This window comes from Carcharodon carcharias, chromosome 5 (assembly GCF_017639515.1).
Source record: "Carcharodon carcharias isolate sCarCar2 chromosome 5, sCarCar2.pri, whole genome shotgun sequence".
Lineage (NCBI taxonomy): Eukaryota > Metazoa > Chordata > Chondrichthyes > Lamniformes > Lamnidae > Carcharodon > Carcharodon carcharias.
In genome coordinates this window covers 94336637-94355343 of record NC_054471.1, presented here as the reverse complement: position 1 = coordinate 94355343, position 18707 = coordinate 94336637, and the positions used below count along the sequence as shown (strand labels likewise).

General features: G+C 39.5%; 1 protein-coding gene across 7 annotated transcripts in view; it reads right to left on the bottom strand.

The window, feature by feature from the left end:
• Positions 1 to 18707, bottom strand: part of sh3yl1 (SH3 and SYLF domain containing 1) — a 180535-nt gene that overhangs the window by 153743 nt on the left and 8085 nt on the right. The gene's annotated exons all lie outside the window — the stretch shown is intronic.

Here is an 18707-nt window from a genome sequence, read left to right as displayed (position 1 = left end):
GATATCTGCTTCCCCCTTCCCTTTTTTTTTCTTTCCAATAAATTATAAAGATTTTCCTTTTCCCACCTATTTCCATTATAAAAAAAAACCCCACTACAGCTATACCTTGAGCGCCTTACCATCCATTCTTAATTAGCACATTCGTTTAGATAATATCACCAACTTTAACTTTAACACCTATGTGTTCTATTGTACTATTGTCGTTGACATCTTTTGATGATCTGCTTCTATCACTGCTTGTTTGTCCCTACAACCACACCACCCCCCCCACCTCACTCTCTCTCTATCTCTCCGCCCCCCACACACACACCTTAAACCAGCTTATATTTCAACTCTTTCTTGGACTCGAACTCAAGTTCTGTCGAAGGGTCATGAGGACTCGAAACGTCAACTCTTTTCTTCTCCGCCGATGCTGCCAGACCTGCTGAGTTTTTCCAGGTAATTCTGTTTTTGTTTTATGATATTTTTAAGTTCCACTTTAATTCCATGTGCATAAACCAACCATTTATTTCACTCTATATAAAATTTTAATTGAAAGTAAAATATTCAGTGCATTTTACTTCCTGGTTTTCTGTCTGTGAGAATACTTCAAAGTGATTGGCTGCTTACCCTGCTTAATGACATCACTGTTGCCAGGTGTCAAGAAATTCCCTTGACTGGGTGCCAAATTCAAACTGTTGTCAGGCATCTGGAAACCCATGCCACAGAGATCACTAGATCTTTGTGGGCAGTTTTCTTTGAAGTCAACAGTGAGCATTGTCACTTCACTCTTGACTGCAAAATCTGGGCCATTGTAAAAATGATGGAAGACAGCTTGAATTGCAGCTTCCTGATCTGTGCTAAGTTAATTGATAACAACTTTGGTGGTTATGTAAGTTACTATTTCCACAAAACCGTACATTAAAAAAAAACTATGCACTATATCTGTGGGAAGTACGAACGTGCTCGTACTTGCATCATAGAAAACTGAGGGAAGGCAGGTAGAGCAGGTGCTCGAGGGAGGACGCGGGTGAGAAAACAAATGAAAAAGAGTGAGAGCGCATGAAGTGGCAGGGTCAGGAATAAGTGCATGTGTAGGATTCCACATGAGGTTTGATGCTCAAATATGTGGCTTTCAGAAAATCAAATACCTTGTCAATACTCCTTGCCAAGGCTCATGAGTAATAATGGTCACTTGGCTGAAGCACTGGTGGATGACCAATATCTGTGTCACGATAACTCAACATTCTATACCAACAATAACTTAATTCCTTCAAGATGATATGGGAGAAAACTGGCAAATAAAGAAATGTACGTCACTGATCTAATACCCTCTACAGTGCATCTTTTGAACTTTATCTGAACAGGAATTAAATGAACAATTGTGAAATTGCAGCATGAACTCCTTGACACAACTTTCAAAAAAAAAATTGGTTTCCATTCCCTCTAAATTTCTCACCTGAAAACACTATCATATTTATGGGTTCTTCTTCGTCACCATGCAAATTAGTGTCTGTTGACGCATTTGCCACAGATGCTTGCAAATTATGTTTGGTCAATTTTTGCATTGTACCTTCTGTGCAGTTTATGTGAATGACTCACATAGACACAATACCTTTGCCATTCAACAGGAATTGGAAATGGAAATGATTTCTACTCTATGTCGTGTATTCGCTAATCACAGCATTCAGAATCCATTAATTTTCCAAATCATCCCAACAGGAATCATTGCAACATTACTTTATAGAGTCATAGAGGTCTACAGCACAGAAAAAGGCCCTTCGGCGCATCGAATCTGCCCTGGTCAAACAAGTGCTTAACTATTCTAAGCCCACTTATCGGCACTAGGCCCGTAGCCATGTGGACATCCAAATACTTCTTAAATGTTATGAGAGTTTCTGCCTCTGCCACCCTTTCAGGCTATGAGTTCCAGATTCCCACCACCCTCTAGGTGAAAAAACTCTTCCACACATCCCCTATAAACCTCCTGCCCCTTACCTTAAATCTATGCCCCCTGGTTACTGATCCCTCCACCAAGGGAAAAGTTCCTTCCTGTCTACCCTATCTGTGCCCCTCATAATTTTATACACCTCAATCATATGCCCCCTCAATCTCATCTGCTCCAGGGAAAATAACCGCAGTCTATCCAATCTCTCCTCATAACTAAAGCTCTCCAGCCCAGGCAACATCCTGGCAAATCTCCTCTACAATCACATCCTTTCTATAATGCAGATTCCAGAACTGCACGCAATACTCTAGCTGTGGCCTAACCAGCGTTTCATACAGTTCCAGCATAACCTCCCTGCTCTTATATTCTATGCCTCGGCTAATAAAGACAAGTATCCCATATGCCTTCTTAATCACCTTAATCACCTTATCTACCTGTCCCGCTACCTTAAGGGACCAGTGGACATGCACACCAAGGTCCCTCTGATCCTCAGTACTTCCCATGGTCCTACCATTCAACGTGTATTCCCGTTTGTCCTGCCCAAGTGCGTCACCTCACATTTGTTCGGATTTACCACTGATCAGCCCATCCACATCCTCCTGTAATCTAAGGCTATCCTCCTCACTATTTACCACCCCAATTTTTTTGTGTCATCCACGAACTTACTGACCAACCCTCCTACATTCAAGTCTAAATCGTATATATACACCACAAGCAGCAAGGGACCCAACACAGATCCCTGTGGAACTGCACTGGACACAGGCATCCGGTCACAAAAACACCCCTTGACCATCACCATCTGCTTCCTGCCACTCAGCCAATTCTGGATCCAATTTGCCAACTTGCCTTGGATCCCATGGACTGTTACTTTCATTATCAGTCTCCCACGTGGGATGTTATCAAAAGCCTTGCGAAAGTCCAAGTAGACTACGTCAAATGCATCGCCCTCATCTACACACCTGGTCAGCTTTTCGAAAAATTCAATCAAATCGGTCAGACATGACCTCCCCTTAACAAAACCATGCTGACTGTCCTTTATTAATCCCTGCCTCTCCAAGTGTAGATTAATCCTGCCCCTCAGAATTGCTTCCAATAGTTTCCCCACCACTGAGGTTAGACTGTCTGACCTGTAGTTCCCTGGTTTATCCCTTCCTCCCTTCTTGAATAACGGTACCACATTGGCTGTTCTCCAGGCCTCTGGCACCTCTCCTGTGGCCAGGGAGGTATTGAAAATTATTGCCACTGCCCCTGCTATCTCCTCCCTTGCCTCACTCAATGGCCTGAGATACATTTCATCTGGACCTGGAGATTTATCGACTTTTAAGCCTGCCAGAACACTTAGAATGTGTGCTATGCTAATTTCTTTAATTACATCACAGTCCTTTTGCCTGATTTCCATACCCACGTCGTCCCTCTCACTTGTGAACACCGACACATAGTATTCATTTAGAACCCTAACTACGTCTTCCGGCTCCACACACAAATTACCATTATGACCCTTAATAGGCCCTACTCTTAAATGTACTTCTAAAATAACTTTGGATTTTCCTTTATTTTACCTGCCAATGTTTTCTCAAGCCCCTTTTTTGCTCTCCTAATTTCCTTTTTAAGCACCCCCTTACAAAAACCATACTCCTCTAGGGCTTCCACTGTTTTGAGCCCTCGGTATCTGCCATAAGACCCCCTTTTTCTCTTTATCCAACCCTGTATATCCGTTGACATCCAGGGTTCCCTGGATTTGTTGGTCCCAACCTTTATCTTTACTGCAATACGTTGGCCCTGTACTCTCAATATTTCCTTCTTGAATAAGTCCCACAGATCTAACGCAGATTTATCTAAAAGTAGCTGCTCCCAGTTCACTCTGGCCAAATCATATCTGATCTTATTAAAATCGGCCTTCCCCCAATTTAGAACTCTGATTTCTGGCCCATCCTTGTCCTTTTCCATAACAACCTTGAATCTAATGGAGTTACGATCACTATCTGCAAAATGCTCCCCCACTGATACCTCTACCAATTGCCCGGCTTCTTGCCCTAAAATTAAATCCAGGACCGCCCCCTCTCTTGTAGGATCTACATGCTGGCTTCAAAAGCTCTCCTGGATGCACTTTAAGTATTCTGCTCCCTCTAAACCTATCACACTATGACTAACCCAGTTAATGTTGGAGAAGTTGAAATCCCCCACTATTAAATTTCCCTGCATATCTGCTCGTCTATTTCTCTCCGACTGTTTGGGGGCCTATGGCACACTCCCAGCAATGTGATTGCTCCTTTTTTGTTTTTCAGTTCTACCCATATGGCTTCATTTGAGGAGCCTTCTAAGATGTCATCCCTCATTACTGCTGTAATTGATTCCTTGATCAATATTGCAATACCCCATCCTCTTTTATCTTCTTCCCTTTCTCACCTGAAGACCCTATATCTTAGAATATTGAGCTGCCAATCCTCTCTCAACCATGTCTCTGTGACAGCAATGACATTGTACATCCATGTGTTAATTTGCGCCCTCAACTCATTTCCCTTATTTGTCAGACTCCTTGCATTAAAATAAATACCATACAACCTTGCCAAACTCCCTTGTGCCTTAACTGGAATATAAATTTCTGTGCCTTCCAGACTCACTTGCTCTCTTTTCTAATTTTGGCTGTGTATCTCTCCCTGCTGAACCTCTTCTCAGGATCCCATCCCCCTGCCAAGTTAGTTTAAACCCTCCCCAACAGCACTAGCAAACCACTCTGCAAGGATATTGGTCCCATTCCGGTTCAGGTGCAACCTGTCTGCCTTGTACAGGTCCCATCACCTCCAAAAACGGTCCCAATGTCCCAGAAATCTAAAGTCCTCTTGCACCATCTCTCCAGCCACACATTCATCTGGACTAACTTCCTATTTCCATACTTCTTCTACATTTCTTTCTATGTCAATGCTTGAAAATATACTAAATAATCAGTACAGTCTAATTTAATGCGAGACATGGTAAAATTTTGAAGATTCAAAGAAAGACCCTGTTGTATATAATTTCAGTATATCATTTCGATCCTCTACAAAATGAAAAACAAGTTTCCTAAAATATCTCAACATTAGACATTAGGAATTATTACATGCTGATATCAGATAGTGTACTGATACAGTTTTTAGCAATATTTTGGAACATAAAATTCTGAAAACAATGTTTGCAATGTTATGGGAATAGCACTTCAGAACAGTCAGTGAGATGAGCTACACACAACAAAATTGAGGTTTTTTTTAAAAAAGGTCTCAACTCCAAGAACTCATTTTATGCAAGTGAAATAACTGGACCGTGCTTGGGATGATGAGTAAATAGTGCAAGGTTATTAGTAGGGCATAAGTCAAGTGCCTATAAATGAACAAAAGTGATGCTTCTGATCACTATCGGATCTATTCTACAAAGCGCACAGATTCAAGGGGCAATTTTGGTGCTTCACAACATACTTCTCAGTAAATGGTCAACAAAACTTTTCCCATTTTTTTGCCAGTGGTTACCTATTCATTGATACAGGTTTCGTTTTTGTTCAATTCTCAATTTTGCAATATAATGATGGCAAAACTGTCAGTGTTCACAATCATTATTTTATGAAAATAACAGCAAATTCTGGTGCAGTTAAATGCAAAAATCCAGAAGTGGACATCACTGCCACATAATTTAATCGCTTTAATTTCAATTATATGTGTCCTGTTAAAACTTCAGTTTCTACAGGCAAGGAGTGTCCACAAAATTTCCCCCCAAGGGCAGCCAGCACACTGATTGCATCCATTGTACTTGGTTTTGCTCTCTCTCTGATGAATTGCTAACTTAACCAATATTCTACATTTATATCTGTATTAAAACCCATTTGTTATTCCTTTGATGATCCAATGAATTTGTCCAGATCTCCTTTGACTGTTATCAATTTGTCTTATACTGGTTACCTCATTGCACATAATTATTTGTACCTTCCAGCATGTCATTTATGAATAGGCTGAAAATGAGACCATGGGTCTCCACAGATCTTCAAATCACTGTCTTCCTGAAGGGCTTCAGCTGATGAAAGATTGTTGACCTGAAACATTAGTTTTTCTCTCTCCATAGATGCTGCCAGACATGCTGAGTATTTCCAGCACTTTCTGTTCTTACTTCAGATTTCCTGCATGCACAAGATTTTGCTTTCGTATAGATGTCTGCAATTCCCTGATGCAAATCACTTTTTTTTTGAATATCAGGGTAACATTTGATGACCACCACATTTTTAACAAATATTACAACTGTAAACAATTAACTGCAAGTTTCTTTAACAATGTATTTGAAAACATGATAAATTTGAGTCTGCTGTAGATATTTTCATGTTCTGCACCCCTGCTTACTCCTATAAGTGGGGCCATATACACTCAGAAATGGAGTGCCTTTGGAGCCAAATTTATAATTAAATTCAGTTCTGTTGAAGGGTCATGAGGACTCGAAACGTCAACTGTACTCTTCTCCGCCGATGCTGCCAGACCTGCTGAGTTTTTGCAGGTATTTCTGTTTCTGTTTATAATTAAATGATATTGTTCTGATCCCAGGGCCACATTAAAATAATTCATTATGCGTACAGGAAACTAATATCGCACACTCCACCACATGTTTCCTATTTATTTTCAGGAAGCAGATGAAGAACCATGAGGTGATGATGAAACTGATTTCTTCTACTTGAAATACATTACTGAACAGAAGAGCCTAGATTTACCTACTTTCCATCACTATTCATACTATATATAAAAGAGTCAGCAATTCAGCCCTTTGTTCAGTCTAAAAATCACTTAAGTCAGCAATTCCTGAATTGACCTTTGACACTTTCTCCCTACCATCTCTCTGTGCTGAAAACTGGTTTATTGAGCCACCAATCAAACTTATCATCTGGAATGAGAAATTCCCTCCCTTGCAATGGGAGCTGTAGTAGCTGCATTGTCTGTTTAGCCAAAGTCCCTGCTAAACACAAAGAATGAAGACTATTTTAGCAACACAGTGAAAACAGTTCTGCAATGTTGTGGATACCTCCCCATCATTTCAAAATTGATATGTCATTGAAAACATAAAACATTTGATAGCTAGGTTATCTCTAATTCAAATGGTTAATGGCTCTTCATTGTCCTCTTAAAAACCTTCAACAATGGTTGTATTTAATGTCATGGATAGTTAGTGTCTCTGGGAATTAACCATTTGAAAACTATATCTAACCTTAACAACATAATATAAAGTAAAACAAAAAGCTCTTCCCAGCAGAATAAGTAACATTTGCAAAGTTACAACATAAAGAAAATGCTGTGCTCATCAAGTTCAATTTTTCCAAATGATTAGAACATTTTATTTCCAAGAACTTCCAAGTCAGGCAATGATGTAGAACTAAATTTCCTTTAGTCCTTTCCACCATTGTGCAACCTCAAAAGTACATTCCCAAAATACCAAGATGATATTTAGGTCTCCTGCATTAGTCATCCTCTGGCAATGATTTCTTATCTGGTATTAAATTGTATGAAACTGTGCAGAGACTTGCACCCCCGAGTAACTTTTTAAAGGTTTTTCAGAGTAATTTTGTAGAAGATTCACACTGCTGGCCAATGAGACCTCATTGTTCTTAATCTGGACTGCATACAAAATAAGATTTCATGGCTGAAAAAGGACAAGGATTTTAAGCCATTAGGCTGCACAACTCCACCGTTGAATGTTTTTAAGAGGACTATGAAGAACCATTAACCATTTAGAAATGGAATACTGGTCAACTATCCATAACTTTGAAAACTGAACACAACCAAAAACCGCACTTTTTGGAACCTCACCGACCTTTAGTGTGGGAAGTCTCTTGACCCAAACTGAGCTGACACAAACCTCGCAGGCAGCACCCAACCTTCAGAGCAGAAACTCTCATGGCAGAGTACATCAGCATTCTGAACCCTCTTCTAGAAGCAGAATCACAGATGGCGCCACGAGTGGGTACTTATCACAGGTACCCTGTATTTATTATTCAGTGATATATCTTAACATTTTATTTATCTTAGACTATAGCTAGCCTAGCCTTCTGCCATTATAATGTAACTAGGCCTCGGCCTACATGTGGCATCCAAAAACCGAAATGCAATTGGCCCCAAGGGTTTTGGATAAAAGGATACTCGACCTCTATCAAATACAAGACTATCAGGATCAAGGCAAGCAGGCCAACTTTCATCCAAAAAAAGTTACTTTTTTTAATAGAAACTCTCAATGCAGTAATCGGTGATGCCCCCCCTCCCAACTCACTTTCAGAATTTACCAGCTTCTAGGTTTTGCAACAAAAAGAGACTCACATTTTTTATGCTTTTGTGAAGGTTTGTGGAATCTGGACAAAACAGAGTAAAGTGGAGATAGATGTGCCATAATGGCATGAAGTTTACTTTAAAATAAATCAAGGAAAAGGTCAACTTAAAAGATGATTGTAAAAGAAAACAGAGCAAAATAGTTAGTGGCCTCCATATCAGCTAAGAAAGCAGTAAGAGCGTGGAAAAACAAACAAAGAAATTGACACCAGAAAAAAATGAGAGAATTATTTTAACCAATATAATGATATTATCTTCAACAAGCAGCTTTACAAAAAAAAAACAGTGGAAAAATTGTGTGTGGTCATTCTATTGAAAATGCAACAAAATCAACAGATTCTGTAAAAAAAAGTGAGTTAGGTCAGAGGTTAGTGCCCAAATGAAAGACGATGAGTCTGGCATACATCAAGTACATTTCCCATTCAGCATAACAATATTCGCTTCAGAAAAAGCTCCAAGTCAGCTAAATAGTTTCTATATCAATGCAAATTTCCTTTCATCAGTTATACCTTTCCAAACAATATATGCAAGATCTTTCAAAATTGTTTGAAAAACGTATCCTAAAACTAATGTTAAACGTATCGGCTGTATTGTGTGTTAGTTTCATCATCACAGTCAGCGTTCAGTCATTACTACGTGAAACCAGCAGCAACTTCCAGCATCCACACATGCACAGTAAAATGTTAAAAGCCAGAAGTTGTGGAATTGATTCCCCACTTTTGACCCAACGACAGTGAAGGGATGTCAACAAGTCAGGATGATGTGTGACTTGCAGATGAACTTACAGGTGATGTTTCCATGCATCTCTTGCGCATCTTCCTAGATAGTAAAGGTCACAGTTTTGGAAAGTGCTCTTGAAGGAGCCTTGGAAAGTTGTTGCAATGCGTCTTGTAGATGGTACACTTCTTCTTAAACAGTCCCTCAGGATTGAGGATGACTTGGTTCCACTCCGGTTTGATGGGTTCTGAGGTGGCTGATAAGTCCAATGTACAATCTGTAAGCTCTGCCACAGGTGGGGCAGGTAGTGCTTGAAGGGTCAGGTAGGTGAGTTATTTGTAGAGAGCACACAAAACTCCAACACCTTGACTTTGCCTCAGTATGTTTCCAACAAAGTCTCTCGACATGTTCAGTGCCTTCCCAAATGAACCTTCTCCATTTTGGCTCTGACAGGCCAGGGGCTCCCGAGCCCACAGGGGTGTTTGACTTCAAGGATGCTTTGAGGACGTCCCGAAAGCTTTGACACTGTCCTCCTGGGAGTCTCCTGCCATGATGGAGTTCCGAGTAGAGCTGCTCTTATGGGAGTCTGGTGTCAGGCATATGAATCGCAGGTCCTGCCCAGTGGAGCTGATTTTGAGTGATGATCACCTCAATATTGGGCATTCTGGTTTGGGAGAGGACACTGCTGTTAGACCACGTTTCTCGCGATCAGATTTGAAGATCTTGCAAAAGCATCACAGGTGATACTGCATGGGTGCTGTGAAGTGCCTGCTGTCAGCTGTCGAAGTCTCCAAAGCATATAGGAGCATGGGGGAGCACTGCTGCTCAGTAAACCACGACCTTAGTCTCAGGTCTGAGATCCTTGTCCTCAAATACTCTTTTCCTCAGCCAGCCGAAGATTGAGCTGGCACATTGGAGGCGATGATGAATTTCATTCTCTATGTCTGCCTTTGTCAAGACGTGACTCCCAATATATGAAAAACTGTACACCTTTTCCAAGTTTTCACCATTGATCTTAAATGACAATGGAGTAGTGGGGGAGGTTTTTTTTGGCTGTGGGAACTGGCTGGAAGAGAACCTTAGTTTTCCCAGTGTATAATGAAAGGTCCGCTTTCTTGTATGCTTCGAAGAAGACTCAACACTCAGTTTCTGAGTGAATGCACACACAAGCATTACCTGCATACTGGAGCTCAATGCCTGAAGATGGAGTGACTTTAGTTTTGGATTAAAGGTAGTGTAGGTTGAACAGTTTCCTGTCTGCTCTATAAATTATCTTCATGCCTGTGGATAGTCTGCCGATGGTGAGATATAGTATTGCAGGCAGGAAGATGGAAAGGAGAGTTGCTGTGATGTAACAACCTGGTTTGACTTCAGTCTTCACTGAGATAATGTCTGTGGAGGCACAGTTGGTGAGGATCACAGCATGCATCATAGAGTAGGCCAAGAATATATGTAAATGTATACACTGTAGCCACAGTCATCAGTGGTGGAGGGAGTGAACGTTTAAGGTGGTAGATGGGGTGGCAATCAAAGGGGCTCTTTTTTCTGGATGGTGTCAAGCTCCTTGTGTGTTGTGGAGCTGCACTTATCCAGCAAAGTAGAGAGCATTCCATCACAGTCCTGCATTGTGTATTGTAGATGATGGAGTCAGGAGTTAAAATATTCGCCACAGAATTCCCAACTTTTGACCTGCGCTTACAGCCACAGTATCTATATAGCTGGTCCATTTAAGTTTCTGGTCAAGGTGAACCCCAGTGGGGATTTAGCAATGATAATGCCTTTGAATGCCAAAGGGAAATGGTTAGCTTCTCTCTTGTTGGAGATGGTCATTGCCTGGCACTTGTGCGGTGCAATAGTTACTTGCCAGTTTTCAGTCCAAGCCAAAATGTTGTCAAGGTCTTGCCACATGCATGCAGGCACTGCTTCATTATCTAAGGAACTGCGAACGGAACTGAACACAGTGCAATCATAGCAAAGATTTCCATTTCAAATGGAAGAAAGATCATTGATGAAGCAGTTGAAAATGCTTAGGCCTAGGGCACTGGCCTGAGAAATGTGCTGAGAGTGAGATGATTGAACTCCATCAAGACGTCAAGAGCACAAGAGATAGGAGCAGGAATAGAGCCCGCAGCCCCGAGCTTCACTACTATTCAATGTGATCATGGCTGATCTTGGGTGTCAACTGCACTTTCCAACCTTTCACCATATCCCTTGATTCCCTGAGGGGCCAAAAATCTGTCTATCCCAGACTTAAATATATTCAACAATGGAGCATCCACAACCTTCTGGGGTAGAGAATTCCAAAGGTTCACAATCCTATGAGTGAAGAAATTTCTCCTCCTTAGTCCTAAATGATTGTACCTTATCCTGAGACCGTGCCCCAGTGTTTTAGATACCCCAGCCAATGAAAACAACCTTTCAATCTCTATCCTCTCAAATGCCTTCAAAATCTTGTACATTTCAATGAGATCACCTCTCATTCATCTAAACTCCAGAGAGTATAGGCCATCTTCCACAACTAGTCAATAACTCTGCTATTCTCTCTATAAACTAATTTGATAATTTCTCCCTTTAATTTTCACATTTGTTACTCTGGTCCTACTAGATTCCCTACCACCTTAGTCGAGATAATGAAGGCAATCCACTCCCAGATTTTCGCCTATTCTACCCTTAGGTCACTAAATTATGTGCACAACACAGAACAATTCATTCTTCAACTTGCCCTCTTTCTCTAGGGAGATGTACAACCTCCTCTGACCACCTTCTGGCGTTGTGCAGAAGGCTAAAACACAGCAAATTGTGGATTTGAGAGAGATTTCTTTGACAGGCGTGTATTGATACTCTACTTACAATGCTACTGTATTGCATGACTAATTCCTTTGAAGACCTGCATATGCTCAGTGATAGTTTTGTCTGTTATTTGTCCAAACATGAACTTTTTTTTTTACAAACATGTCATTCTAATATAAATAATGGAGGCAAGTTATAAATACAAAAATCATAATTCTAAATACAAGGATTTTTTGACACTTATAACAGCATTGGGGATTCTCTCTGGGCCTCAGTTACAGCTTCACAAATGGCTGCCCATGTTCCCCTACAGGATAATAGCATGGAATATAAATTAGGCTTGGGGAAATTATAGTAGGATTGTCGTTTGTACTACTTCCAAAATGCAGCAGAATAGTTTTCAGAGTAACACAATTGTTCCAAGAAATGGTAGGGACTCAAAACTAATGTGGGTCATTCAGTCCTTAAGGCTGTTCTACAAATTCATATTAGATCATAGCTGATCTGTATCTTAATTCCATTCACCTGGTTTGGTTCTGGACATCTTTAATGCTGTTGTCCAATAAGACGCTATTAATCTTAGTTTTAAAATTTACAATTTTCTTAGCCTCTTTTTTGGGGAGAGTTCCAGATTTCTATTATCCTGTGTAAAGATGCTCCTTCACTTCAAAGTGCTTCATTTGCTGTAAAGTACTTTGACATCTTAAGGTTGTGAAAGACACTACATAAATGCAAGTTTATTTTCTGACATCAGCCATGATCAGCTGAGCTCTAATTTAAAGGTAGTGTGCCCGGTTTAGCATTCCTCCACCAGAGGCAATAGCTTCCCTCTATCGTACAAAAACCTTTAATCATCTTAAACATTTCAATTAGAGCACTTTCTAATCTTCCATACTCTAGGAAATAACTGGGAAAGCTATCCAAATTAGTGAACCTTAACTGAGATGATTAGGAAATTGGAAGAATGAGGGCATGTAGTAGATTGGTGTGGATGTAATTTATCCACTATATACTGTCAATAATAAAATGAAACGAGGTAAGCAGCCAACATATTATCACAATAAAACAGTATATCTCATTTAGCAATGATCTCTAATTGTTAGTGATGTGATGTTTAATGCAACGGCTAAGATGAATGCATTTTAACACCTTAACTTTAACCAAACAGCTGACTGAAACGGTTTGAAGGCCTGACCTTGGTTGAATTCAACAAAGCTTTTTAAATTGTTAAGTACAGGGTAGTTACTTATTGAACTGCCTGAAACAGTTGGTCACTTAATAAGTTTAGAGCTACACCTTTGTAAATGACTCATATGATATTGGCAAATGGTGGGTGCCATTTGTTTGCTAAAATGGCTGCTCATGCTAAGTATAGTGAGGAATGGGAGACTTTTTTTATTCTTCTTGGGATTTTTTTCTCAAGTTCAGTGACTTACTCCAACAGTGAGCCCTCATTTCCAAGGCAATCCAACCCCCAAGAGAGCATTACTGCAATTTTCTGCTACACTGCTAACTTCATATGAGAGCCCGCTGGTGCTATTGGGTCTCAATATTTTTTGCATGGAGTGTGCTTTTAATTAAATGATATCTTGGTCATTTATACAAAGTCCAAAGAATTATTTTCATTGCATTTCAGCTATGCATAAGTATTCAAGTAATCTTTCCCAGCTTTGGAAATGTTAGAATAAATTAGGCTGTGGCTTCAGCTAAAAACTACCAAACTTTTAAAGAATAAACAGAAGTGAACATGAGAAATAATACTAGATTTACAAGCTTAACTATCCATCCCATAAGATTAAAAATAAACAGTTTCATTGACTGCACTAGCTGCAATGTAAACTAGACAAGATTCAGGGATTCCAAGTAGTAATTTATATGCAAGGGTTGTTGCAGATAATTTTCAAAGCCTCTCCAGCCAGAAATCTTCCTCTGTCTCTGGGTCTGAGTCTGTTGTAGGCTAATTGATAAGAGATCGATTGCTTTGATTAGTTAACAACTCTATTATGTCATAGAACTACCAAGATGTTAGAAGAAAAACAAAATTAATCCTGGTCTATTCATCTAGCAATTCCTAGATTCTTTACTTTCCTCTAATAGGTTCAGGCAGACTTTCCAATTTTAAAAGGCAGACTGAGAATCACTTTTCAGATAAAATTAGCTGCAACAAAAAAAATTCTGTCTCTGAAACTAAAAGAGCTGTGGTTATTGCATCAAAACAGCCCAGACTATTTTCTGAAAATTAAGTTAATTTTAAAAGGCCAATATACTTTGACTTTTTAAAATTTAAAATGTCATAATTTTGTCACAGATGTTATGTATAAATGCTACAAATCTCAATAGGAAATAAATCCAACTTAAAATGTCAAACAGGACCTCATTGCATCCAGATTGTCTAAAATTACATTTGATGATAAATGTGCAAATCTCAATAGATACAGACTGGCTTCATGTGGAAGGAAGCCAAGTCACCTTAAGGTTCTGGAACAATGGTGTGGTCAACTTTGGGGAAGAAAAACTTAACCACTTGATGTGGTTAGTAAATGGCTTTGTGAATCTCTGGACAATTACAGGACTTAAATATAATCGTTGGACACGGTAACCTTTATTAGAACAGCAAAATATACCATCTCAACTGCAGGCAACATCAAATCTTATATCAATACAACAAACACTATAAGCAAACATAGTTGCTTTGAAAGATTACAGAAATTAAGAATACGTTTGTTTGCACTGGACTTCTGTCAAAATGATAAACACAGATTTAATTTATGGAGGTGGAGGAACAAGATGATTTTAACATAATACAGTAAGATTTTATTTGACAAAACAAATTACAGGATAATTGTTCCTACCAATTTGTAAAACATGCAACAGATGTTGGCCTAGTTATGTAGTTTAGCAGTAAACTCAAGAAAAAGTGAAAGTAATCTTTTCCCAGTCAAATCAATGTGGAAACGAGGAGCTGAATCAGATATCCAAGCATACCTTAGCAATTGCTTTGTTCTCCTTCAAACTCACATTATATATCTGGAGCTAAATATTTGAGCGAAAACCAATAGTGGAATCTATAGATCAGACTTAATGTAATGCATATCTATACAAAACGTGGAGGTAGACAAAAATTGACTGTAAAAATAAAGCAGTATGTAGAGTTATTTCCTAAATGCCTGCTTTAAATAATCACCTTTAAATAAATTGGCACATCAGCTATCCATCCCAGATAGTGGATAATTTCAATCATGCTGCCTTGCCTGTTTCATGCTGTTGACTGTTTCCAGCATTAGCAGTTTTTATTTCAGATTTCTTGTATCTGCAGTATTCTGCATTTTGTATTAGTAGTTTGTATACAGTTATGTAAATACCCATCTATACCAAATGACTCTCAAGACATCTGGTGCCCTTAAGGCAAATCTTTTTTGTTCTCATATCATTTGTGAAACCAGTAATGGAGGAAGGCTTTTCAATTGCGGTAAACTGATCTCACAGATTGTAGTGCCTAAATTAAATCTTTAATTTTGCACAATGCAAGTCTTTGCAGCTTGACACATTAGATGAGTGGGGCTAACAACAACTTGCATTTATATATCGCTAATAAATTCCCCAATACTACATGAAGCATTATCAAAATCAATTTACCAATGAGCCACACAAAGGAGATATTAACACAGGTGATCAACAGATTGATCAAAAAGGCAGCAGCATCTAAAAGGTAGAGAAACAGAAGTGTTTAGGGAGGGAATTCCAAAGCTTAGGGCCCAAGCAGCTGAAGACATGGCGACCAATGGTGGAATAATAAAAATCGGGGATGCACATGTGGCCAGAATTAGAGAGTTGCAGAGATCTCATAGGGCTGAAGAAGATTACAGAGATAGGGAGGGGCGAGGCCATAGAGGAATTTGAAAGCAAGCATGACAATTTTAAAAGAGGCACTGATGGACCAGAAGCCAGCGTAGGTTAGCGAGCAAAAGGGTGATGGTTGAATGTGACTTAGTTAGAGTTAGGATACAGGCCACAAAGTTTTATAGAAACTCAAGTTTGTAGAAGATGGAAAATGGGAGACCAGCCAGAATGAAATTGGAATAACTAAAAGTGTAGAGATAATAAAGGCATGGGTGAGTGTTTCAGCAGATGAACTGAGGCAGGGGTAGAGATGGGTAACATTACAGAAATGGAAGTAGGGGCTCTCACTGATGGGGAAACTAAGGGGTCAGAAGTTCCACTCAAGCTCAAAAGGGACATTATAAGTTGCTAACGGTTGCATTCAGCTTCAGACAGTGGCCACTATATTTGGTGGAATTAAATACACATTGCTGCATTGCCATTCTTCTCTCTCTTTTAGAGAATCACTAATATGAGGCTAGGTGGAAAAAGATGAGCGCACATAAAGCTAAGGGTGTTTATTTCATCCCAATTATATTCTAGTACATAAATCAAAGCCACCCTCCGAAAAAACTTTAAGATATCAAATGAGATCAACTTTGAAACTATTTCCCAATATCTATTCCTTGATTTGCAGAGTCAAGAATATAATTCTTAAAACCACAATATGCAATCTACTCTGGGCTTTGAGGTCTATTGAAACATTAACTATTGAGTAGAAAATACTGATCATAAGTTTTGACTGATAATGTAACATTTTAAAATTGTACTCACTATACATAATGCAGTGGTATGTTTTGTTGAGGGCTGCGCAATCCCAAAAGTTAGAATCATAGAATGATGCAGCACAAATGGAGGCCACTCACACATCATGCAGCTCTTTGGTAGACCTATCAACTAGTCACACTCACTCTTTTCCCATAGTGTTGCAAATCATTTTTCCTTAAAGTGTTTATCCAAGTTCCTTTTGAAAGATTCTACTGAATTCACTTTCACTGCCCTTTCAGCCAATACTCGCTGGATCACAACAACTTAGTGTAAAAAAAAATTCATGTCAACTTTGATTCTTTTGCCAATCACCTTAATTCTGTGGCCTCTGGTTATCCACCCATCTTCCACTGGAAAGAGGTTTTATTCACTCATGTCAACACTTTTCATAATTTTGATCACTTCTGTTAAATCTCCTCACAGCTTCCCTGCTCTAAGGAGCACACCCCAGCTTCTCCACATAACCGGCTTCCCTCATTCCTGGTACAATTCAAGTAAATCTTTTCTGCACACACTCCTCAGCCTTGACCCCCTTCCTAAATTGCGGTAGTACGGTGCCCAGGGCTGAGATACTTCTGCTGCAACCAAAACTGTTCATAAAGTTTTAGAATTGCTTCCTTATTTTTGTACTCTATGTTTCTATTAATGAAGCCAAGAACACATACTGTATGCTTTAATTTAAAAGCCTTCCCAACTTGTCCTGCCACCTTCAAAGATTTTTGTTCATACACCCCCAGCTCTCTGATTCTGCAACCCCTTCCCCTTTCAAATTACACATTTAGTTCATTTCTCCTCATTCTTTGCACCAAAATGCATCACTTCTGTGATAAATTTCACCTGCCATGCATTTGCCCATTTCAACAATCCATGTTCTCCTGAGGTCTGTTCCTACCATCCTCATTGTTTAAAAGATTTCAGAGTTTCTCGTTATCAAACTTTGGAATTGTGCCCTGGACTAGGTCATTAATATGCACCAAAAAAAGCCATGTTCCAAAAACCAACAACTGGGGAACTACTCTGTATACCTTCTTCCAGTCCAAAAAACAACCATTCACCAATACTCCCTACTCCTATCAACTAGTCAACTTCCTATCCATGCTGTCATTGTTTCTTTTATTCCATGGGTTTTAACTTTGCTAACAAGCCTGATATGTGGCACTTTATCAAATACCTTTAGGGAATCCATGTACACCACATCAACTCCATTACGCTCATTAATCCTCTTTGTTACATCATCAAAAAACTCAGGTTAGCTAAACACCACTTGTCCTTAAAAAATCCATGCTGCCTTGCCTGAATCCATCCACATTTGTCCAAGTGACTGTTAATTTTGTTCTAGATTATTATTTCTAAAAGCTTTCCCACCACCAAGGTTAAACTGACTGGACTACAGTTACAGAGCCTGTCTTTGCACCCTTGTGTAACATTTGCAATTTTCCAGTCCTCTGGCACCAGCCCTGTATCTAAGGAAGATTGGAATATTATGGCTAATACCTCCACAATTTCCATCCTTATCCCTCAGTACCCTCAAATGCATCTGATCAGGTTATGGTGATTTATTAACTTTAAGTACAGCCAATCTAATAACTCCTCGTTCACTATTACTTTGGCAGCATCTTCTTCTTTGGCAAGACTGATAAAAAGTACTCATTTAGTAGCTCAGCCATGTCCTCTGCCTCCATGCACAAATCCCCTTTTTGGTCCCTAATCAGCCCTGTCATTCTTTTTATAAACATTTTTCTATTTTTACGCCTATAGAGGACTTTGGATTCCCTATGTTAGCTGCTAGTCTCTTCTCATATTCTCTCTTTGCTTCTCATTTTTTTTTCATTTTCTCTCTGAATTTTCTATATTCAGCCCAATCCTCACTTCTATTACCAACCTGACATCTGTTACACGCCCCCTTTTTTCTGTTTTATATGAGGCTGTCTCTCTTTCACCATGCAGGGAGCTTGGACATTACCATGACTATATCCAAACTATCTCCTTTTTAAAGACAGCTCATTGGATCATTAGTCTGCCAATTTACCTGGGCAGGATCTATTCTCACCCCCTAAAATTGGCCCTCATCCAATTAATTATTCTTACTCTGGATTGCTCCTTGTCCTTTTCCATAGCTAACCTAAACCTTATGATACTGTGATCACTGTCCCCTAAATGCTCCCCTACTGATTCTTGATTCATTTGATCCCATCTCATTCCCCAGAACCATATCCAGCAATGCCTCCTTCTCCAGTGGGCCCAGAACATACAGAACTAGAAATTCTCCTGAACACATTTCAGAAACTCTTCCTCAGACTCTG